This window comes from Cyprinodon variegatus, unplaced genomic scaffold, assembly GCF_000732505.1.
Source record: "Cyprinodon variegatus isolate N-32 unplaced genomic scaffold, C_variegatus-1.0 Scaffold69, whole genome shotgun sequence".
NCBI lineage: Eukaryota > Metazoa > Chordata > Actinopteri > Cyprinodontiformes > Cyprinodontidae > Cyprinodon > Cyprinodon variegatus.
This window is the reverse complement of record NW_015150522.1, coordinates 1,715,791-1,738,004: the sequence shown is the minus strand read 5'-3', so window position 1 is coordinate 1,738,004 and position 22,214 is coordinate 1,715,791. Positions and strand designations below refer to the sequence as shown.

Here is a 22,214-nt window from a genome sequence, read left to right as displayed (position 1 = left end):
TACCTCAAACAAACAATCCTGAAAGTCTCCACCATGGCAAGAAGACAAAGCCTTCTTTCTGTAAGTCTAAACCTGTTCTTGGTCTGTGCACACTCATTCTCTTGTTACCAATGACTGACCGCAGACAACAAAACTATAAAAACAGAGCAGAATTTAAGATCCCGTGTTGCACTCCTGAATACACAGCGCCTCACAGAAGTATTTGTAACGACTAAACATTTTTGTCATGTTGCAACAACAAACCTCAATATGTTTTATTAGGGTTTTCTACACCAACGCAAAGTAGTGCAAAACAAACCAGCACACACATCTACATTAGCAGGCCAGTACGGGTGCAACGGCACATAAACATCAGTGTTCAGTGCAAATCACAGCTATAAAGTCAAACTTTGGTCCACTTTCACAAGGTTTCATTTAAGAGAAACAAAAAAATATATATATGTTTTTTCTTATTTTATCCAGCAGCAAACAACGACTGATTTTCTCACTTTTTCCAACATTTTTTTTATCAATTTGTTCAACATTTAATATTAAAATGTTACACAAAAATAAAGCCACTGAAAAATTGCCAGGTTTGTTGTTTTGTTATTTTCAGAAAAGACATTATTGTCAATAAACGAACCAAAAAAGTCAGTAATTACTTATAAATAATGTTGATATACAGCTAATCAGTGCTGAGTTGTAACTGAAAAAGTAAACCTGTTAGAGAAACACCTGAATGATGGAGACAGGGTTTATACATGAATGATTAACTCTTATTTAATGCTTTTTAATGCTCTTTTAATGCTCTTAGAAATAATCTTAATGCCATCAACAAATACCCATGACTTATATACATATATATATACACATATATACACACACACACAGCAAAATCCTTCACCATCTTCACGATGGACAGGCTGCTGCCATGTCCCAACTTCCTCGTTTTCCAGCCAATTTGGTTCAAATTTGCATTTTCCCCATTCTCTAGCCTTTTCTCTGCCTCAAGCTTCTTTTCCGAAGCATTTTAATGCCACGATTATCAAATTTAATTAATTTTAATGCCAATTAAGGCCTTCATTTAAAAAAATAATAATTTAATGACTTTTAATAACCCACAGAAACCCTGGGATATTATTTTAAAATAGCAGATTTTGGTATTCGCTGGAAGTCATAATGCATTGTTTTGTTTTCATATTGCTTTTAAAGCTTCTGCACTTTTATTAGATTAGACATGTTCTGTTTGTCGACAGAACAACTTTGTATTGGTTTAAAAATATGTGTTAAATCAAAAGGGCAGCACCAAAGATCTTCTGTATAAATACATGATAAATCTTGTCTAAAATAAGGGCAAATATAATTTTTGCAGTACGGACAATTTTATTTTTATTTTTTTTGCAAAGCATTTTAAACTGCATCTTTTTTTCCCCACCATGCTTTACTCTACTCTGCATTTATTTCTCACACACAATCCTAATAAAACACTTAGCAATTTGCGCTTGTAACAATCCGAAACATGTAAAAGTTCAAAGGGTATGAAAACTACTGGAAGGCACTGTAAAGTGGGTTAAAGGGTTACATGGACCTGTCGGATCTGCAGCTGGAGCTGACATGAACACAGAGAGATTAAACCCTGTTTGACAGGAGTTCTGCACATCTGTGTAGGGAGGAACCAACATGCCCTTCCTGTTAATAATAACTCCTCACTCTTTTCTGCTCTCCTCTCACTCCCAGACTGGAGGTTTTGGGAGCAAATGCTGAGAGGAAAGTACAGAGGATGTGGTTACTTCAACATTGCATCAAATAAGAGCTCCACTGCTCCAAAATGGTCCCCAGGTGATGCTCATTTACATACATATGGACAATGAATGAGACACTCTGATAGTTGTTTCCAGGCACAGCAGCTTTTGAGGTTGAAGAAAAATGGGGGGGAAAAAAGAGGCTTTCACTTTTGCTAGAGGAACTTCTGCTTGTTTTATTTATTTCTGTGCAAAGGAATTTGCCAAGTTGACTCCCTTCTCAACAGGGTGATATAATAGTATGTTATCTTTTTTTCTGAAAATGAGGACCTAAAAAGACTCTTAAGATGAGGGACTAAGCACATTACCATTCCTGTTAACAGAGGAGTCTTTTTGAAACTGCTAAAGTGAGAAGACATTAGTGGGCTGTAAATTTTAAATACACACACATAGAAATCATTCTTTTTTTAATACGGGTCAGATTTAGGTTTGTTAATTTGTATGAATAGATTTAAAACATCAAAATATACTAAATGAACAGGATATGGCTTTGTGTTACCAGAACTTTTCATGGAAGTTGGGTAATCTGCAGGCTTCTTGTGACTGAGTGTCCTACTTCTGAGTATCCTATCCAAGCATTGGCTCTTGCTTAAACTTCTTTATGGTGATAAGATTACATGAGATTTAAAAAGGTTTCCGTTTTCAACACGTATAATTTTCTTATGTAAAATCCTGCTAAAACGTGTTATTTGTATGGAGTCTGTGTAGAAATGGCTTTAGCTACAAATAAATAGCTACAGAAATAACTTGGAAGCTTTAGATTCTTTTTTGAATGTTGATGTGAAAATTACATAAACCAGAATAAAAGTATATATTTGTTCATAGTGGAAGTTTTGGATTCTAAGCCAGACTTCTTTTTAAGAAAAATGGATCCTGGCATTTGCTCTGTACATACACATCTATATGATATTTATTCTCCGCATCTAAATTCCAGGAAAAAAGAGAACGCTTTGTACTTTTGCAGCCTCAGTCTAAGACTTGTTTTCCCTTTATTTCAGATTTAAAAAAAAGGTTGCTCACATGATTTGCTAAGAGGAAATTAAAAAGTGAAGATATGGCCACTGATACATTTTTTTTTCTATAACTGAAGTCATGAAGGACAGAGAAAAGCCTTTTTTTAATAAAAAAAAAAAAAAAAAAGAGAGAAAGTTTGAAATTAAACTTCCCAGGTTTTATCAATTAGATATTACGTTTTGTTTGACTCAAAAGGCCAGGATCTAGAGCAACAATTACTCACCAGTTTACTCTGTTTTTTAAATAGAATTTATCAGAAGAATAGAAAATAAATAAGAAAAAAATGAGCCAAGTAAAAAACCTGAACAAACTGAGCTATACCATATGCATATTACAGTAAGTCTTGATGCTCAATCACAACTTTTTGCTGAAATCAGTTTGTGTTTTTTCTATAGTTAATTGCAACTGAAAGAGATCAATCCGAATTATTTATGACGTCAAAGTGACCCACATCCACAGAAGGAGTATGTGGACAACACAGGGCAGCACACTGTTTACAGATGAAGGAAAGGATGCTGGTGTCTTTGTGTTATTACTTAGTTGTTGAGCACTGGGAGCCGGAAATATCACAAGCACATCATAACCCAACAAGTAGTAAAATGGGTAAGAAAATGCCGAGCAAAAATGTTCACAATAGTGTTTTCTGGATGAGTGCCAGTTCTATAAGGACATCTGGGTGCATGTGTGTCAGAATAAGTGCAGTGATGTAAGAGTTGGATGAAATGTGACATGAGGATTTAGACTGCAGGTGGTTACAAATGTAGTTAAAAGGCACAATTTTAGAGTTTTTGTATGCAAAAATATCAGAATTGGATCATTCAGAATGCTGAGAATACAATGATAACATGGATTGCATGCAGGTAAAAATATCCGATACTGGCAGTATTTGCCTATTGTGTGATCAAAGCCTTCAAGTACTCACGAGTAATATCATTTGTGTCAAATGCAGTACTTAAAGGTTAAGAGGACGATTTTCCCCAGTTTTTGAGAAGACCCGCCCTCTCCACCCTGTACCCGCTTCCGAGAAGGAACGTCTATTAAACACGTGTGAGAGCATGCACGAGCCCATTTCTCCCCGTGCACGCTCTTTTTGCATCCCTCATGCAAGCTTACTTTCCAAAAGAAGATTTGCAATTTTTCCACAATGTCAGACTCACTACCGGTTAGTGAAAATGGGGACGAGCAGAATAGGACAGCCCTATGTAAACATATCACCAGAATGATTGACAATTAGGAGGACCACTTATTTTGATGACCCATTCACAAAAAAACATCCTCCACTATAGCTTTGAGTCTTTAAATCTTATTTTACTTTATTTTTAGGGGTAGTGTAACAACCTTTTACAATTAGATCATACTGTTTAAGGTTGAACATCCAAATTGGTCTTTTAAAACAAAAAATGTTCTATAAATGGAAGATCAGAACTTTTTTGATCACAAACCCTATATTTTCATATGTGGGTGATTGTAATTCCAATAATGTTTGAATCTTCCTCTGTATGTAAAGCACCTGTGCAGGTATAAAACATCTGTAGCCATTTGAACATAGGGTGTAACACTGTTGGCTTAAACTGAATATATAGTTCTCAGTTATCAAGGAACTCGATAGCACTCTGTATGTTCATGCAGCAACGTCAAATGCACACATCAATGTCTGCACCTCTCTAGGGGATGATTCGTCTTTTGACTGAAATTGTCTGCATGTTGAACAGATGTTTTATTGCTCTTGGTGCGCTCCTTAAAAGCTTTATCGTCTGAGAGGATTCGCAAAATATTCTGCAGGGCTGACTTTTTAAAACAATTCTGAAGTAACATGACTAAAGCTCTGACACAGTTGATAATAAGTCTTGGATAGAATAAACACCACAGTAATGAGTGAAGACCTTTTATTGGTATGCAGTCCACTAGTTTGTATCATGCAGGTAACAGAGCTCAGGGATGTCTTGATAAATCCATGCTTGACATTGGGTGGAAAAATAATAGCGGTAAGCAGTAGAAGACCAGCGTAAACCCAGTCCTAATAAAGCAATAGATCAGAAAGACTAAAGCTGGACTGGTATAAACAGACTGAATCCATTGCCACTGAGCAGTTCATCACCAATAGAATTGGCTGATTACCTTCCAAGGGCAAGACAATTCTCTGGCATTCGGACCAAACTAGGAACAAGTTGAGATCAGACTACTTTAAACTGCTCTGTGTCTGTAACACAGAGTGTCTTTTAAGAGCCAAATGTGGAGCGTGATTCATACTCTTGGCTGGAGCTTCCACTTGTGTTTAAATAATATGCACAATTTAGGAGAATAAATTCACCATCATCATTTTTTTTTGCCATATTCAGCCTTGCTGACACATAGCTGAGAGGCAGTGCAATATATATCACAAGATGACAGCATTTCCTGTGAGAACATCATGATGACAACCTAATTAATTAATAAGCACCATACTTTAGAAGGATAAATCCAAGTGCACTATTACCCTTGGAGCTTTGTGCAGCAATACTGCAAAACATAGAGTTAATATGCTTAGGCTAAGGCTGAGCAGGTTTAATATTTGCCATATTTACAGTCCAATTTTTGGGGCACTGTGCTTGGACAGGGGTCATAACCAAAAGGTAATGGTCCAGTTCTCCTCTGTGGAAGCTGTATATTAACCCTGCACATATTAGAGTGTTTTAGCCTCCTACATAAGTATTGCTTGTTTGGTCGATTCATGGTTTTAAACTGGCAGCGGGTGTTACTGCTCGCATGGACGATTGGTTCAGACAGTTCACCAGACCACAGTGTACTGTACATCAACTCATGCCCAGTTTTATGTTGGTATACACTCCAACCAGCTGCAACTTCTACCCAAAAATACAAATCTCCGTTTGACACAACTGGCAGCAAAGTAACAGGATTAAGTCAGAGCAATTACTCTGCAGGCAACCTTAAAGAAATGGTGCTACACTTTATGGATATCCAGGACATTACTAATATTTGGAATTTCTTGGACTTGTATGCAAAAGAAGAATGCTGGTGTTGAAATCCTTTTCTTGATATCATCAAAGGTTTGGCAAAAGCAGGGACACAAGAAATTAACTTAAGAAAAACAACTCAAACAAATCTAATTTTCTCCTGCATCAAAGCTACCACTACAGTAATACAATTTTAATGAAAACCTTTCTCTTTATTGTTATGGTCTAAACGTTTTTGTAAGAGAAAAACAACAATAGAACTTTTTAAGTAAAGAAAACTTTTCATATTTTGAAGGCTTTACTGTGCTTCCTGCTCCAAGAGAGTCCATACAAGGCTAATAAACTGGCATCAAGTCTCTCAGCTGACATAATGTTCTGGAAATCACCCCAACAACATCACACCCATATCCTGGGACACGAGCTGCCTTGAGCTGTCGGGTTAAGATGTCTCCAGGACTTGGCAGCTGCAGCCAAGGAGAAGGGTTTCGGATTTGCTTTAGGCTTTTGCTCACCTTCTCCTTGTAAAAGCAAAGTTTTAGGCTAAGGAACCGCAAGCGAGCTGCAGCTGCTACTACTACAGTGGCTCAAGGGCAGCCAGAGGACACAACATCTGGACTTTGTAAGTGTGTGTGAGCAAATCTGTTTTCCTCGGCTGCAGTGGTATATGTATATTACTGAAAAGACACTGACCTAAGTGCATTTTTTAAAGGCAAATGCAACTTAAAGAATTCAACAAAACTGACAATACAGCGAAAAAGAGGAAAGAACGGTGTGAAGGACTTAAAGTCTGAGATTTTTTTCCCCCCTCTGTAGCAAAAACCAAGGATCCAGCTTGATTTGAAAAACAGAAACAGGACAAAAGTAGGAGGCGAAAAGAAAGAGCTACACCTGCTTAAATGTCAGATAAAGGAAGTAGAGGAAATCACATCACATCTTGAGAATAAATATTACCAACACTGGTGTCAGCATCAGAGACGTAGCCATTTCTTTTCTCCATTTATGAAATGATAAAGGAGAGGAAAGTAATTCCAGCCAGGATGAAGGCATTGGCAGATAAGCCAATGAAAATCCACCTCATATGACACTAGAATGGGTTCACATGAAGGGTATGCACTTTGCAAGCTGGGATGCAGATCCAGCAAAGTGCCAGTCAGCAGTCTGACCAATTACAGTTTTATGAGCCTATTAAATATCCTCTCTCAATATAAACAAACGAGTATCACTCCATCTCCTTCTGTAGTTTTCCCCCCTCAGCTATTTAACTTCTGAACTGTAACAGACGGTGTGCACATCTGTGTCACTAGGCAAGAATGTTGATTCAACCATCAGGACGAATATCAGGTGTCAGTGTACACATATGGGAGCGATCACAAACCATCTCTCCAACGACTCTCTTTTAGTTTTTTCCTTTCTCTTCTGTAGATCAGCTCAGATTGGCCGTGGAGTTTTTCGAATGGTGTGAAGGTGCAGAAGAAATGATTATTTCTGCAACCCCATCTTGACTGCTGTGCTGAGGGCCTGCATTCAGGGTGAAGTGTCAGTCATTTTCCTCATCTTAACCACTGTTTCATTTTATACTGCAGGAAAAAATAAAGTACGGAGCATCTAATAGCCTAAAATCGCAGAGTGTTATAAATACTTTAGGGCATGTTTTCAAATTAAACTTCTTTGTGTTAGCAACATTGCCTGCACAGCACAGCACAGCACTACATCACACAGGTGCTTTTGCAGCAGCTTGTTTTATTTTTATCTAACCTGTTTCTCATTTTCACTGAGATTCTCTTAAGTCTTTATTGATGTTGAGCACATTTTGTTAAACCATTTTCACTCAATAGCCATTTCCTTGCCATTGTAATCACCAGCACACCAACCAGATCTCAGTGTTTTGATCTATTAATTAGTCTTTTACTAATTAGAAGGTTTTCTTCTACTCAGTTTGCCATCATGGGCCATTTTTGCTGTGTTTTAATTTAGAATGGGCTCCATCGAGAGTCAAGTATAGCTCTATAGAAGCTTCTAGAAATAGGACAGAGATAGGGGCTTGAAGATGAAAACCAAACCAGCCGCTATATGCTTTCATTTCCTCTGTCCCTATTGCTATTTTTTCCCTCTCCTAATTGGAACCATATAATACTTTGTTCATTTCTCCAGAATGTCCAGAAGCCACAAACTGTTATTTTCATTATTTCTTCCTATGCTTCCCAGCTTCTCGCATACGAAAATAAATGTGCAAGAGGATAAGAGCTAGACAGGGAGGAATAGTTAGAAGGACATATAATGTGGGAAATCTGAAGGATTGTTTTTTTTTTAACTAAAATAAAAGGTGAAGATGAATTTAGCATCAAAACTTAAGGTTACACATATTACAAATTATGAAATAAACCCTTAGGATGCAGTCAAGCACCAAAATGAACTGAAGAAAAAAGTATTTTACTAATAAATAAATAAAACTACATTAAAAGATAAGATCAATTGACATGAAAAATAAATATATATATTGAAAAACATCAAATTTGGTCAATTATTAAAAAAAAACATTAATGTCATACAGATTCAGATAGAGTAAAATATGTTAACCTTACCCAAAGCTCAATCTTAGAAAATTAAAATACTACCTAAAATACATTAAAAGGCCATTTTAACTAGAATTTATTTTTCTTTCTGAAGGATCTGTTAATTTCTATGCATTCAAAACTTGATTTTCCTCCTTCAGCATGAATTACTGTATCAACGCAGCATTGCATGGAGATGATCAGCCCGTGGTTCAGCTGCCCAGGTTTCTTTGACAGCGGCCCTCAGGTCGTCTGCACTGTTGGGTTTACTGTCTCTGATCTTCCTCCTCAAATTACTACATAGATTATCTTATTTATTTAGCTGTGTAGTTTAAGTTTCCTGTAATTAACAGAATAATTTGATATTCTCATATTCTGAAACACTAAATTTGGGCTTTTGATTATTCTTCAAATAATCATTACATATACAGGAAATAAAGGTTTTGATGTTTCACTCTACACGTAATGAATTGATATAATATAAAAGTTTGGCTCTCTGATATGAAATATAGACATTTTTCATTTTAATTTAGAAACTAGCATGATCATTGCTAATAGCTGACATTTAAAACACAGTAGCATTATTACATGAAAAAACTCATTTGCTAAAAATACAGAAAAGAGCAGTTTGAACGGCTTTATGTCAACTTTGTTTCTTTGCTTTCCAAGAGTCACTCATTCCCTCCTCTCATTTCCTTGGTGTCAGCAGATGAAAACTCATGTGAAGTAAAATGTGGCTGACATGTGAGCCAGAAGGAAAGTGAGTGCAGTTTTGAAGCCTGGTCTAGTCAGCAGACACCAAGCCAAACCTGCAGATCCTGAGAAAAATGGTCCACAGCCTGGACTGTTCCAAAGGTATTTATGGTTTCCAGGGTGAATGGGATATCCAGAAGCCTTTTCTGTCCATCATTTCTTAGCTTTTTGGATGCTGTTCCATTCCAGTCCTTCTATTCTTACATTTAAGTATACAGCACTTAAGCAATTGGAAAATCTATTATGAAGAGAATGGCACAGACTAGGTGCATCAGTCTTAGGTTTTTACTATATTTATATTACATATGTTTTTCCAATCTTAGCTGCATCTTCTAAACCCATTTCTATTAAGTCATTTAAGGTACATACGCCACCAGCTGTCAAGACTCAACCAATGTATTTTGGGCAAAATAGTTTAAAATTGGTGGGTTATAGGGAAGAGTGTCTTTAAACGTCCCTGTACAGATTATTAATAAGTGTGAACTTTGACTAGGCCTTTCAAACAACTGACTAAAACTTTATTCAATCTGCAATTGTGTTTAATGTTGTTGGCTAACCAGAAGGTGAACCCTGACCTCAGTATCAGATCTTCTGCATCCCAACATGTTTTTCCTCCAGACCAGACCAGCTTCCCTGGCTCTACTAAAGGAATCCATTCCCACAGCATCATACTGCCAATACCATTGTTCCTCATAAAGAACGGCATTTTACATGGCAGGTAGCAAACTCCAAATCTGACTACTTATGGCCTTTTACCTACTGGTAGACTATGCTTTTAAATTAGGGTACTTCTCAAGACAGATGATTGTTTATTTCTAGCAGTATTATGGTAAAGGGAGCAATCAAATAAAATTCCCGTAAAGTACATTGACATTTGTGGTTGTAATGCTACTTAATGTGGAAAAACAGAACTACATCATAAGTCATAAATTCTCTGTAACCTTTGTAGTTTTCTGGTAAAACAATCAAGTTTCAGATATTTCCCCCCTCACTGCTTTAAAATTTAGAAAGTACTTATGAGCTCTGAGTGACAAATTTGGAAGCCATACAGGTCAACAACTTGTCAGACACAGGATAGCTTACATCTATGTATTCGCTTGATTCTAAATGGAAAGTCTATTTTAACAAGTCCCTGATGTGATAAAAAAAAAATCTTTAAATCCAACCACAGAAACCATACGATGAATAGAAAAACATTAGCCGTACTAAAGTTCATATGGAAGTAGGGCCAGTTTTCTGTATACACATAAAATTTGAGCTTTTGTTTCCAGAGGAGTAGAAAGAAAGCAAAACATTTAATTAATCTTTTATGTTTACATTACTTTCAAAGCTAGAGGTTAAACTTTAAGTTTAAAATAAAAATGGAATCAGATCTCATTCCTATTAGTCGTTATTCTGCATTAGTTATGACAACATAACATGCAGAAAAAATGCCTGATTTTGGTAAACTATTTATTGTAAAATTTAGTTTCAGGAAGGTCGTGTGATTATACTGTTGTGCAACATTATTTGTAAAATTGGAAATCAGACATTAATAAATAGTGATTTAAGATTATAGAAATTTATTCAAAGAGCTGGGTTTTATTTAAAAAAATATATAATACTGGACATGCTTCTGTTCAATTCAAAAATACTGGAATAACCCTGAAGGGAATTCAATAATATAATACATTTAATAAATATCAAAGATCTCCCTTTTTGGGTTACAAGTCTAGCAGAGATTACCTAAATCCTAACAAAACACTACCTGACAGTCGTGTGTCCTTGAAAAAAGTTGAAATAAGTTCTAAATGTTTGTATTTTTTACCGAGAAACACATAAGGTTTAAAAACGTTTGATTTTGACAGATTTGGACTTCATTGAAAATTAAAGTTTAGAAGATAGCCTCTAATGCTAAAAATATATATATATATATGCTATGAAATGTTAAGTGTTACTAATATGGTGTGACAGTTTTAACATGGGGTGGCATTTGAGAAGAAGCCAGGCACCTAATATTGCATTGGTGGTTTCTGGTGTTATTTTGATTGAAAAGGACGACTAATATTTTTAAAGCAGAATTTATGGATAAAACAGCTTGCCATAAGCAGTACCATCATACCACCATTCCAATATTTGTACTTAATGAATTAAGTAAACCTTGTTACTGTGCAAATAACAAGTAACCTCATGTGACATATTCTGTGTGCTAACATAATCCATAATCTTATTTGCACTGGAAGATGATTAGAAAGTTTTTTGTGTTTCTTAAATTTTATCAGCATTAAAATAACCTGCCTGCTCTGTGCTTTTAATGAATCTTCATTGTGTTGGGTCATCTTGTTTAAACAAATGCTAAATCTCTGAATGACCAAGTCTGAAATGTATAATATTACACTGGGCAATGGAACGGTGAGACGCACAATGAGATTTTATAAACCACATCTTTTATTTGTGATAAGAAAAAAAGAGCAAAATTGTAATATTGGTTTTTGTAATAGGGCTCTCATAAAACCATAAAGATAAGGACAAGCAAACCATTGAAGGTACAGTGTGTAATAATTACAGGGATTTAGTGACATAAATTTAATATATCTATATGTATGTTATTCATTATCACCTATGAACTGAAAGACTCAAATCTTTATGTTTGCCTTGCCTTAGTAATTGCTATTTAGAATCACATAGTAAATTGGTTCGCATTTGAGGAGGCTGACATCTTTTGCGCTAGACCGCCAGGGAGACTAAGCAGGAAGATACGCAACAGGATGAGTTTTGCATCTAGAGGCTAACTGCTGGAGATGGACAGAAAAAACAGCTGAAGATCAGTGGAGCCTGCTGGCGGACTGAGCGGCAGAGCAGAATGAAAGAAGCCTTCAGCTGGTCCGTTTTTGTCTTGGAGGTAGGACCCCAAAACAGTCCTTATAGGGCTAAATTAAAATAGCTTCTTAAAAGTCTTTCACAAATCTTTTAAGAGCATTGTCTGCTTCATCTGTGGTCAGCATTATTTTCTGTCTTCCATTATGTCATGTTGTGCATGTGCATTATTTTTTTTTTAAGTGGAGAGGGCGGGTGTTTTAGAAAATTCACGAAAATTCTCTGCTATACTTTTGACTAAATTAAAGCACAGTTTTTGAAATATGGTAAAATATTTACTCACTTTTATTTTATTTTTAAGCATTTGTTTTATATTGCTTTAGCTAACTGTTAAACTTTTTGAGTAACTCAAAAAGTTTACTAAGCATAAGAGGCTGAAGAGTGGCAGAAAAAACTTTTTCTTTTTTTTTCTATTTTACAAATACTCTGTTCCAGGAACCAACATGATTAACATGCTGATTGAATTCCCTGAATGTGTGTTTAGATCCAAAAGAAGCAATAAGCAGCCAGTGGAGATTTCAAATACACATTTGGTGATCTCCTGGTTTTTTGATGGTTATTGTGGTTGACGCTCCAGCAATGAATATTCTAGAGATGCACTTAGTGGCTTGGAACTTAAAATGCAAGCAGGGATCTGTGGGGCAGAATGGGCACTAATGACAGATGGAGGAATGATGCTGCTGACAACCACAAGAACTCCTGACGCTGTGATGAGAATCTGCCTGCCAGACCTGCCCTTCAAAAGTGGATAAGGGCCTCCAGGAGGGTGGGGACTTATGAAGGCGGGCTAAGCAACAGAGCAGGAGCAAATCATGCCCATACTGTTGGATATATCATGAAGCACCTAAATTTCCACAGCCTGACCAAGCCCTCTGGTGCCTGTTGTCACTTATAGCCACAGTGGATGCAGCTGGCTGACTTTACTCCATCTCTAAAACCACATCACAAAGCCTCACATCTTCAAAGTACCCCTGCAGATTTGCACAGAAACATTAGCTCTGAGCAGGGCATACGTGTGCGAGGTATATAGCCTTCATGGGTGACATTTATGTGCAACCATGAACCCCTCTGACCACTCTAAATCATGGAAGCTATTTTGTGGTTTTACCTTTCTTCTTCTGATATTTCTTTGGTGCACATTGACAGTTTCTTTAGTTGCTTTTTTCAGAAATAATTAATTTTGAAGTTCTACAAACAAAGAGAAACAAAAAGTACATTAAAAAGAATAACACGTTTTAAAATCTAGAAAAATTGACCCCAGGTTGACTGTATTTGCAGCATCCATGTATATTTCTGACAGCTTGATATATCACCTCATCATGACTATGTTAACAAATGCCTGAGCAGACGCTGCTGCCTATTCTGAAACAAATAATCTCCAGTTATGACAGGCTATTGGTGTTCCCCAAATGATCACCAGCTTTACTTGGGTATATTGTTTATTTAGCTCTAGCGTGAAACCACAAATTCCAGTTGAACCCACTGCCTTAAGAAGCTCAATTAGAAAAGAGATGACCTAAGCTTGCTTTTGTTAAGAAATAAGGGAGTGTTTAATAGAAATGTGTGAGGCCGATTAAAGAAGAAAAGTAGTTCCCAGTGTTAAAAGGTGTGATGTTACAGAACATTGCTTCGGTGTTTAAGAAAGAAAAATAAACAGTCTCAACAGGTATGCACACCTGTGTCCCATTCCCAGCCATGGTGGCAAACAGCAATGGCCTGGTGTGAAAAAGTTGTCTAAGCTTGTATTCTACTTAAGTCATCCATGCAATGTGATTTAAAACTAAGACTGCTATAATACACACAACTGCCAATAAGTTTTCACAGTATTTAACTTTGAATAATAATTTGTTTTTTATATTCATAATATGATATAACTGCTCTTATCTAAAAAAGGTGAGCAAAACAAACTGTTGTTAAAATGCAAGCTGATGAATGAAGGACTTGTTTTGGTCTCTAAATGTCAGAAAATAAGGCGGATAATATACAAAATGAAGTCCACACCCATTTTGAGCAGCATAAGAGCACTGCTTTCTGTGCACAATTGTTTTATGTGAGTGTATAGCAGTGTATATGATAGACGTAGACATAGTCATTCAGGCTGATGTACATTGTTATACAGGTAGTATAGCTTTTTTCAAAGAGGTAAAGTGATCAAAAACTCAACTAAATAAAAAGAGGATCAGAGCATCATCAGTTCAGGATAGCTAAGAGGATCTTCATCACGCAGTACAATAACTTTATGGTCTGAAACTCATGGTTTGTTTTTTGCAAAATTTAAATGAGTGTCTTGCCCCATCGACCTAAATGAAATTACTAAACTAGGGCTGAAACACTTAATTGGATAAATCATGATTAAAAAATTACTGAAATAATCGTTTACTAATTTAGTAATAGATTGATATTGCAACCCACTTAGAGCAGTAATTACAACAAAAATGTAAACAAAAGTATGTAAAAAATTAGCATTTTAAATAAAAAGTCGTCTGTCAATTTCAGAACTCCTCAAGTGGAAAAGTTTTAGTTTCACCTGATTTAATTTCTTTAAAAGTCTTCTTTGGGAAACTTTTGCTATTCCATTATTAATTGATTAATCAAAAAAATGATTGACAGATTAACAGATTTGCAAAGTAATCGTTAGTGGCAGCCCTAGCCTCAACTGCCTTCCATAATGCAATCAAGCTCTACAGAGCTATGCTATTAAACCAATATTTGAGTCAGATGTGCTAAAGTAGAGATGCATTTAAAAGTTACATCTTTAGACCACTGCTGTAGCCTGAGATTAAAAGGAGGCTACTCTCAAATCCTTGCTAATATTTGCAAAACAACATTTAATGGTGGTTCATGGTTATTTTGAGGGATACATCATGGACCGTTTCAATGCTTTACTTGGCTGAACTTCAAATATTGTGCAACAGTAATAATGCGTGAAATGTTACCATTCCTTGAGCTGTGAGGCAGTGTGCGGCAGGGGCATTAGTTCCAAAACCACGTATACTAAACTGCCAGAGGAATTAACTCACCCATCCAAAACACTTCAATCACGGTTCCAATCATTTTCATGGCTACAGTTGTATAACATGAAGTATCTATGCAGGCAGACTGTTTCTATAAGCAATATAAAGAATGGGTCGCTCTCAGGATTTCAGTTAATTCCAGGATGCTATTATGATTAGATGCCACCTATGCAACAAGTCCAACCATGACATTTCCTCACCTCCACTGTCAACTGTCAGTAGAGTATATAAAGTGGAAGCTATTGGGAATGACAGTGGCTAAGCCACAAAGTGGTTTGCTACTTCAACTGACGGATTGGGGGAAAAGGATGCAGACAACCATAGAGTGCAGATGTTTCCAAACTCCTGCAGAATCAATCGGGACATCCAAACGTTATGTTTCCTTCAGATTAGATCAAGAGCAGGGTGAAGAGAGCTTGATGAAATCTGTCATCATGGCTGAGCGTCTGCATCCAAGCCATATGTCACCAAGTGCAATGCAGTGTTAGATTCAGTATACTGACACTTGCATGTTCTGTGGATTTACGAATCATGCTTTTGAATCTCGCAAGTTTGGTGTGGATAAGCTTGAATAACCTTCCCAAAAAGAACACTTTTAAAATGAATTAGAGCATAAATAGAGACGCGGTCCAAGTCTATGATCTCACAAAAGTGCTTCTTCCAGAAAGTTAAATACCGCTGGAAATTATTAGGTCAAAGAGTTCTTTTCGTATAATCACTGATTCGCATAAACCTAGCGGACAACCTCCCAGATGAGCTGAAACTGATAAAGATGATAAGGCTGGATAAACGACTGGAGTTATCACTTAAGTTAATCTCAAAATCCAGGCAGGTGAGCAAATATTTTTGGCAAAATTGTGCATGTTAATCAAATGTTAATATGTCCACACGATCAATTTTTGTTGTTATTTAAGCAAGGTGAAGGTGTAGTAGTATTTTAGCCAGCTGACTGGTGGTATGCAGTTTTTAATTATGGAGAAAACTTCAATAACTGCAGGACTTTTTATGGAAGCTCATTAAGATACAGGCTTTTATTCTGTGTTATATTTTCTATATGACACACGACAGGATAAGGATCTAAAATGTTTAGTAACCAGATTCTTGTGGTTCAGGAATATTCTTTTTTTAATTGTTTTTGATTAAAATATAATGTCCCCCATATGAGAAGACTGGGATACAGTAAATACATGATTGGTAGAACATTGTTTAGAAAAACACATTATTGTGGTTTTCAAACATCAGGGCATAAAGCAATGATGCATTAAGGTGTATTTCAGTCATCCAGCTACCCAAAACAATTATAAAACTTACAAAAAAGCCCTAAATGGCTTTATAAAAATACATGTTCAAAAACCTTTTTAAACAAGCAGCTAGTCTGCTCTTCTAAAAGAGCCCTCCTCTACTAACCTTTGAGAAACCTTTAAAAGAACAAAGGTGTTTTGCTCTCGTCTTAACACAGCTTTCCAAACATGTTGCAGAATAACTGTGATTCGATTATTCTGCAAGCAGTGAAACACATGGCATTTGATGCACTGAACACCAATCAGATTTCTAGTACATATTTCAGATTACTTGAAAACCAATCAGATTACCAATCAATGAAATAGTCAGATCACAAATAAATATGTCAGATTATCTTTTACATCACCAATAAATGAAATAGATGGCCTTTTAGATTGCCAGTAGACCAGTTCCATATCCAGTAAACCAGCCACATTAGCAGTAAGATTACCAGTATGACATCCAGTTTGCCAATTAGATTACCAGTATATTAATAAAATTACAATTTAACAAGTCAGATTAGCAGTATATAATTAAATTCAATAGTAAATGGCAAATATTACTAACCAGACAAAGTGTACATGACCAAATACCACTTATGTATAGTAACTGCATTAATTTGTGCTCTCTTCTAAAGATTCCCAACTTTATTATACTAAATGACCTTAGCATTAACTTAGTAAGGTACGAATATCCTCGGCTGAGTATTTCAAATGCAATATTTGCTTACCTTGTGAAGCTAAAGAAGCTGTGACTTTGCACAAATACACTAGTGTCAAACATTCTCAGATCATCTATTCTACTGTTAATAATTGTTACAGAAGCCTTTCACTGGGATCCCAGACATCTTGCTTTAACTGTAATGTGTAATGTTGTCACAACCACTTAATGGTGCTGGTAGTGACTACAATCAGCCCAATGAGTCAAAGTTGGAAGAAAAAAAAAAGTCAAGCAACATGGTGCAGAGAGCTAAAAACGCTATGCTCTTGTATGAGGACATCTGGTCTTAGGAGATTTAAATGATTTTAAACAGTAGGGACATTACGACAGTAAGTAGGACATTTCATAACTAAGCTTAACTTACTGGATGCACAAAAAGGAAAGATTTTCTTTCAAAAATTGTCTTTTGGGTGCATTAAGTACTTTGATGAACAATAGGAAGCCTCCTAAGTCTCTATACGTTGTCAATATTGTAAAAACTATTCATATAAAGAAAGAAAACAAGCTTTAATGACATATCTTGCAAATTTGTCAGCAGTGATTTATGACTATAGTTTTATTAAAACCTAACCAAACTGTTTTTCTGCTTAATCAGTTAAGTCAACTGATTCTAAAGACTGTTATAAACTATAATTTCATAATCAAATAGTTTTGGCATGGCATTTTCCATTCCATCAGTTTCCAATGTCAATAAATCTGTTGATCCCTTTGTTAGTTTTGATAAGTGTGTATTAAAAACAGCCATCATATATTGCTAATGAATTAGTGAGACAAATTAAGTTTAACTGAGCATTTTTCATCTGGTAACACTTCCTAAATTTGCTTCAGAGCTTGTATTTGCTTATTTTAATTTAAAAAAGATGATCTATGTAAAATAAGCGATGCGTGTACGCATAATCACCAGAGTGACTCATGTTGATAACTGCCCCAATCTGCCTGCTTTTAATCCCACATCTCTTATGAAGCTCCGCATCCCAACCACAAAGACGAACTCAAGTAATTAGGCAAGAATATAGAGGGGAAGAAAAACACAGGGTTAACTATTCCATCCAGGAAAACTGAAATGCAGCAGCATTTAGTCACACTAAGGTCAGTGTGCCCAGCCAAGGCTGGAGCAAGAGCTGCACTTTATTTCCCTCGAGGCACACTGAGGTCGGTCTAGCTGTATCCTAGATCCTCATCTTAGTTTTTCCATTGAAGACAAACCATTCAATATTATAAGAATAGAGTTTCTAAGTATTTTAGTAGCTCATTGGATCTGCTCAATAGTATGCCTATTGTTAAAGAGGAAATGTTTTTATTATTATATTGTTCTTATAATGGACTGATTTACATTTAACTGAACACCCAAGATGTAACAATAAATGTACTTTCAATGCTGTCCTGCAAGGCCCTTTTAAAAAAGAGCTGCACATACCTTTTAGAATTGGCTGCACTACCTGCTTTTAATAACATAGTGAGACTGGGGATGATACAATTAATCAGACTGTACCCGATTTTTAAGAAGTAATAATCATTTAATTTGTAAGCGAATAATTAATTATCTGGAGCATATATATCTTTAAGTTACATTTGTTTTTGCTCATTGTTTACATTTTGTAAACAATCTTCAAGTAAGCACCCTTTTCTACCCAATCAGAGGTAAATTCAAAGGTCCCATATTTTACTACTGTTCGCCCCACTGTTCATCTAAAAAATGGTTAACAGATCAACTAATTAGCTAAACAAGTGTTAGTTGCAGCCTTACTTGAGATATATTAAACCTTTTATCAACTTGTTTTTCTCTAAGAGTTTTTTTTGGAGTCTGTCAAACTACAAATAATCTTATTAAGCAAATTCTAAGTGACCTTAAAACAATCTATAGTTAACAATTGTTAAAATACTGATACTAAGTGTATAAATAATACTTAAGGGAAAATGGAGGATGTTCTTTTTGCGGGTGGATCATCAAAATAAGTGGTCCTCCTAATTGTCAATCATTCTTGTGATATGTTTACATAGGGTCGTCCTGTGTGCTCATCCCCAATCAGTTCTATGAATTAGCAATTAGTTTGTCTGTCCTTTTTTCAGTTTTGTCATCAAGAAGCTGATAGATTCAAAGGTCGATTTGAAACCTTTAATCCCTTAATTTCTTGTCTCTGCCAAACTATTACCATGAAAGTTCAGAATTCTAAAATTTGAGATTGTGAGTAAACTTTAAATTTAAAAAAAAAGGAACTTGCTCAGACAATATTGCAAACATTTATTTCAGTCATAGAAAAATCTTCCTATTCTGGTGATAACAAAAATCTCTGCTATTATAAGAAGATTCGTAATTCTTTTTTGTTTTGTTTTAGTATTACTTAAATTAATCATCAGGAAATAAAAATAAATAACTCTAGACTATGTTAATTATTAGTTCCAGAAGTTCTTTTCATATAATCATTGTCTAAAGTGTAATAATTTTACTGATACTAAATAGATTCAAAATAGGAGACATTTTCTTTCTCTATTTTTGTCATTCAGACTTAATTTTGATGATTATTAGTATGATTTAAATTATTATTTAAATCACATATTCTAAACAGGCTATCCCTGCTAAAGTACATCTTTTATACAATAACGTCAAAAAATACCATAAAAGTATCTCTTGTTATTGTGATGCTTACACACAAAGTCCAATTCACAGTAATAAAAAGATACACCACCCATTGTTGGCTCCAGGTGTGTTCCACATGTGTGCACAGGGACTTAATTAGTTGGAAAATAGGGGTCTCTAAGCAACCAGTTCACTAATGAGGCCTCCACTTACAAACAACACACACACATGTGAACAAAGATCTCTCGGTGCCAGCTGGCATTCACCCTTATCCTTTTCCTTCAAATAAAATAAAAAAAAGACTAGGAAGGAAAAATCTTTACCAACACCCTGAAGCATAAACCCACAATCACACACATGGAAATGAATAAAAGAAGAAAAAAAGGAGACCCTGTTCATTAGCTAAAGCAACTGAAAACCTCAAACCATCCTGATACCAAGGCAATTAGGCCCTGAGCTGCTTAAATTACGTCTCCAGGATTCTGTAAGCTATCCTTATGTTTATACAGAAACATACAATCTAAATAAAACATCAAACTAAAACCTCTGCAACATGATCAAGTTACTTCTAAAGGAAAAGGGGCACACAGAGGAGTTACCCTAAGTCATAAAACCTTCAACACTGACAATTCAACCCTTGCTGGGAACTATCCCATCCAATGCAGAGGACGGAATATGCAGATTTCCCTCCACTGTTCGGTTAGCCCCTCAGGACTAAATCCTATCTCTTCATTAGCAAAAACTTTTGCCAATTCTTCCCTAACACCCATAAAACTGAGACTGGCAGTGAGGTGGTAGCCAGTAATGCAGGGAGCTGAGAGATGGAACAAAAGAACAAGAGGAGGAGAAAACAAGGGGGAGCTGGACATCTGGGATGAGTTAACCGCTGGCCATTACCAGGTCCTAACCCAGCAGGGTCTGATGGGGGTGGGTGAGGGTGGGCGATTCAGACATGAACTGTTGGGTGTGTGAGTGATTGGAAAAGAAGGTGAGTTTATACAAAGGGGCAAACCACAGGAATAGAACACAGCGGTCACAGAGAGGTGAATTTAGTTTAAAAAACAACAACAATCAAATGCATATTTTTTAACTGTGCATAAAAATGTGGACTATGAAACAACACTGGTGTGTTTTGTTTACATTTAGAAAGTTAATCTTACCCTGAACTCAGCTAGTAATAAAATACTGAGCAAATAAAAAAAATAAAAAAAAAACACTGGTCATAAAATCCCTTTAAACTAAATTTCCTTTTCTGTAAATATTTGTTAAGTTATATTTGTAAATAACACATATTGGCTTATTGTGGGGTTAAACTGTAAAATGTGTGAAGACAGAGATTTTCAAACTAAGACACATTTTTTTACATCTCCAACTAATCGCTGACTTTAAAACATGTAAGTAGACCTTTCTGTATGTGCAAAGCAGAATTTAAGCCATTTTGGTAAAATGTGTTCTTAGAATGGCTCCTCCAGCTTGAATAATAAGTATTAAAGTCATCTCATATGTGCAAAAAAATCCCTACTAACTTATAAAATAGTTTTTCTGTCACTGTCCAATTGATTGCCCATGATGTTTTCTTTCTTAGATTATCCAGTTTTACCTGGCCATTCTGTTTGGACATGACAAAGATGTTTTTATGGTAGATTTAAACACTAAAAGGGGAAGGGACATTGAGCAAAACATGTGTAGGAACAAAGAGGCCTCCTTTAAAATTCAACAATATCATCTTTCTGTTTTGCCTTCTCAGTCCACAGGGTTCCTACACATTTTTCATGTCAAAATCCCACAGTTTTCCAGAATGAAGGTAGGTAGATTGAGAGACTGAAAAAAATACAATGCAAAGGGACCCCATTTCTCTCTAGCTCTTAAAATCTATCAGACGGAACTGAAAGAAAAGGAGGCAAGCGCCACACATCCAACTCTGCCTACCTGTAGTAAGCTTAAAAAAGAAATATGTTTAACTTTAAAAGCAGTTTATTATGGCTCCGGTGAGAAACATAAGAACGGAGAACACACCTTCCAGGAAGCTGGGACTGTGTAATTCATGGAAGGGTATAAAAGATGGTACTGTACTGAAACCACTATGCTTTTCCTTGGCCCTGCCCAGCGCTCCCTCATCACATCCAAACCCCTTTCTAGCCCACGGTGCTCTCTAATTTCACCCAGAGCAGCAGAAGCTCGGCCTGAAAAAGAGGAATCTGGCCCCCGAGTCCAGCAAACTATTCCCTTTTCCAGTCTGCCTCGTCTTCCAGCGACCGCAGATCGACAGCTCTATGGCCAGTAGTGGCCCAAAACTATGAAGGGTATTTTCGGCTCTGTAATTTGAAACACACATGGCTCAAACACAGAAAAACAGATCCACAAACTCAGCAAAGGCAAAGACATTGGGAGGTAGATCAAAAGATGCAGACAAGTGGAAGAGAGACAAACACCCACACAGACACGTGCCTCATTAATATCAGGTCAGTATGACCGCTTTTTCAAGTGGAGAGGCCGAGGAGCTTTGTGGCTGAGACCAAGAACGCAGAGTGCAGGCCTAAAAACACAAAGATGTAAAAGCGACTTATCTAAAGAGGCCAGGAAAGGAAATTTATGGTGGGGGAGGTTGGAACCAGGAATAGCAGCTACAGATACAGAAAAAGATTGTTCAACACTTAGACCATGTTTTTCATCTGAGGTCAAATTTAACTTTCAAGTGATAGTCACTTTTT

At 36.1% G+C, this 22,214-nt stretch overlaps 1 protein-coding gene across 1 annotated transcript in view; it reads right to left on the bottom strand.

Annotated features, from left to right (window-relative positions):
• The window catches only part of LOC107083172 (coronin-7-like), a 137,623-nt gene that overhangs the window by 90,189 nt on the left and 25,220 nt on the right, over positions 1-22,214 (bottom strand). The window lies entirely within an intron of this gene.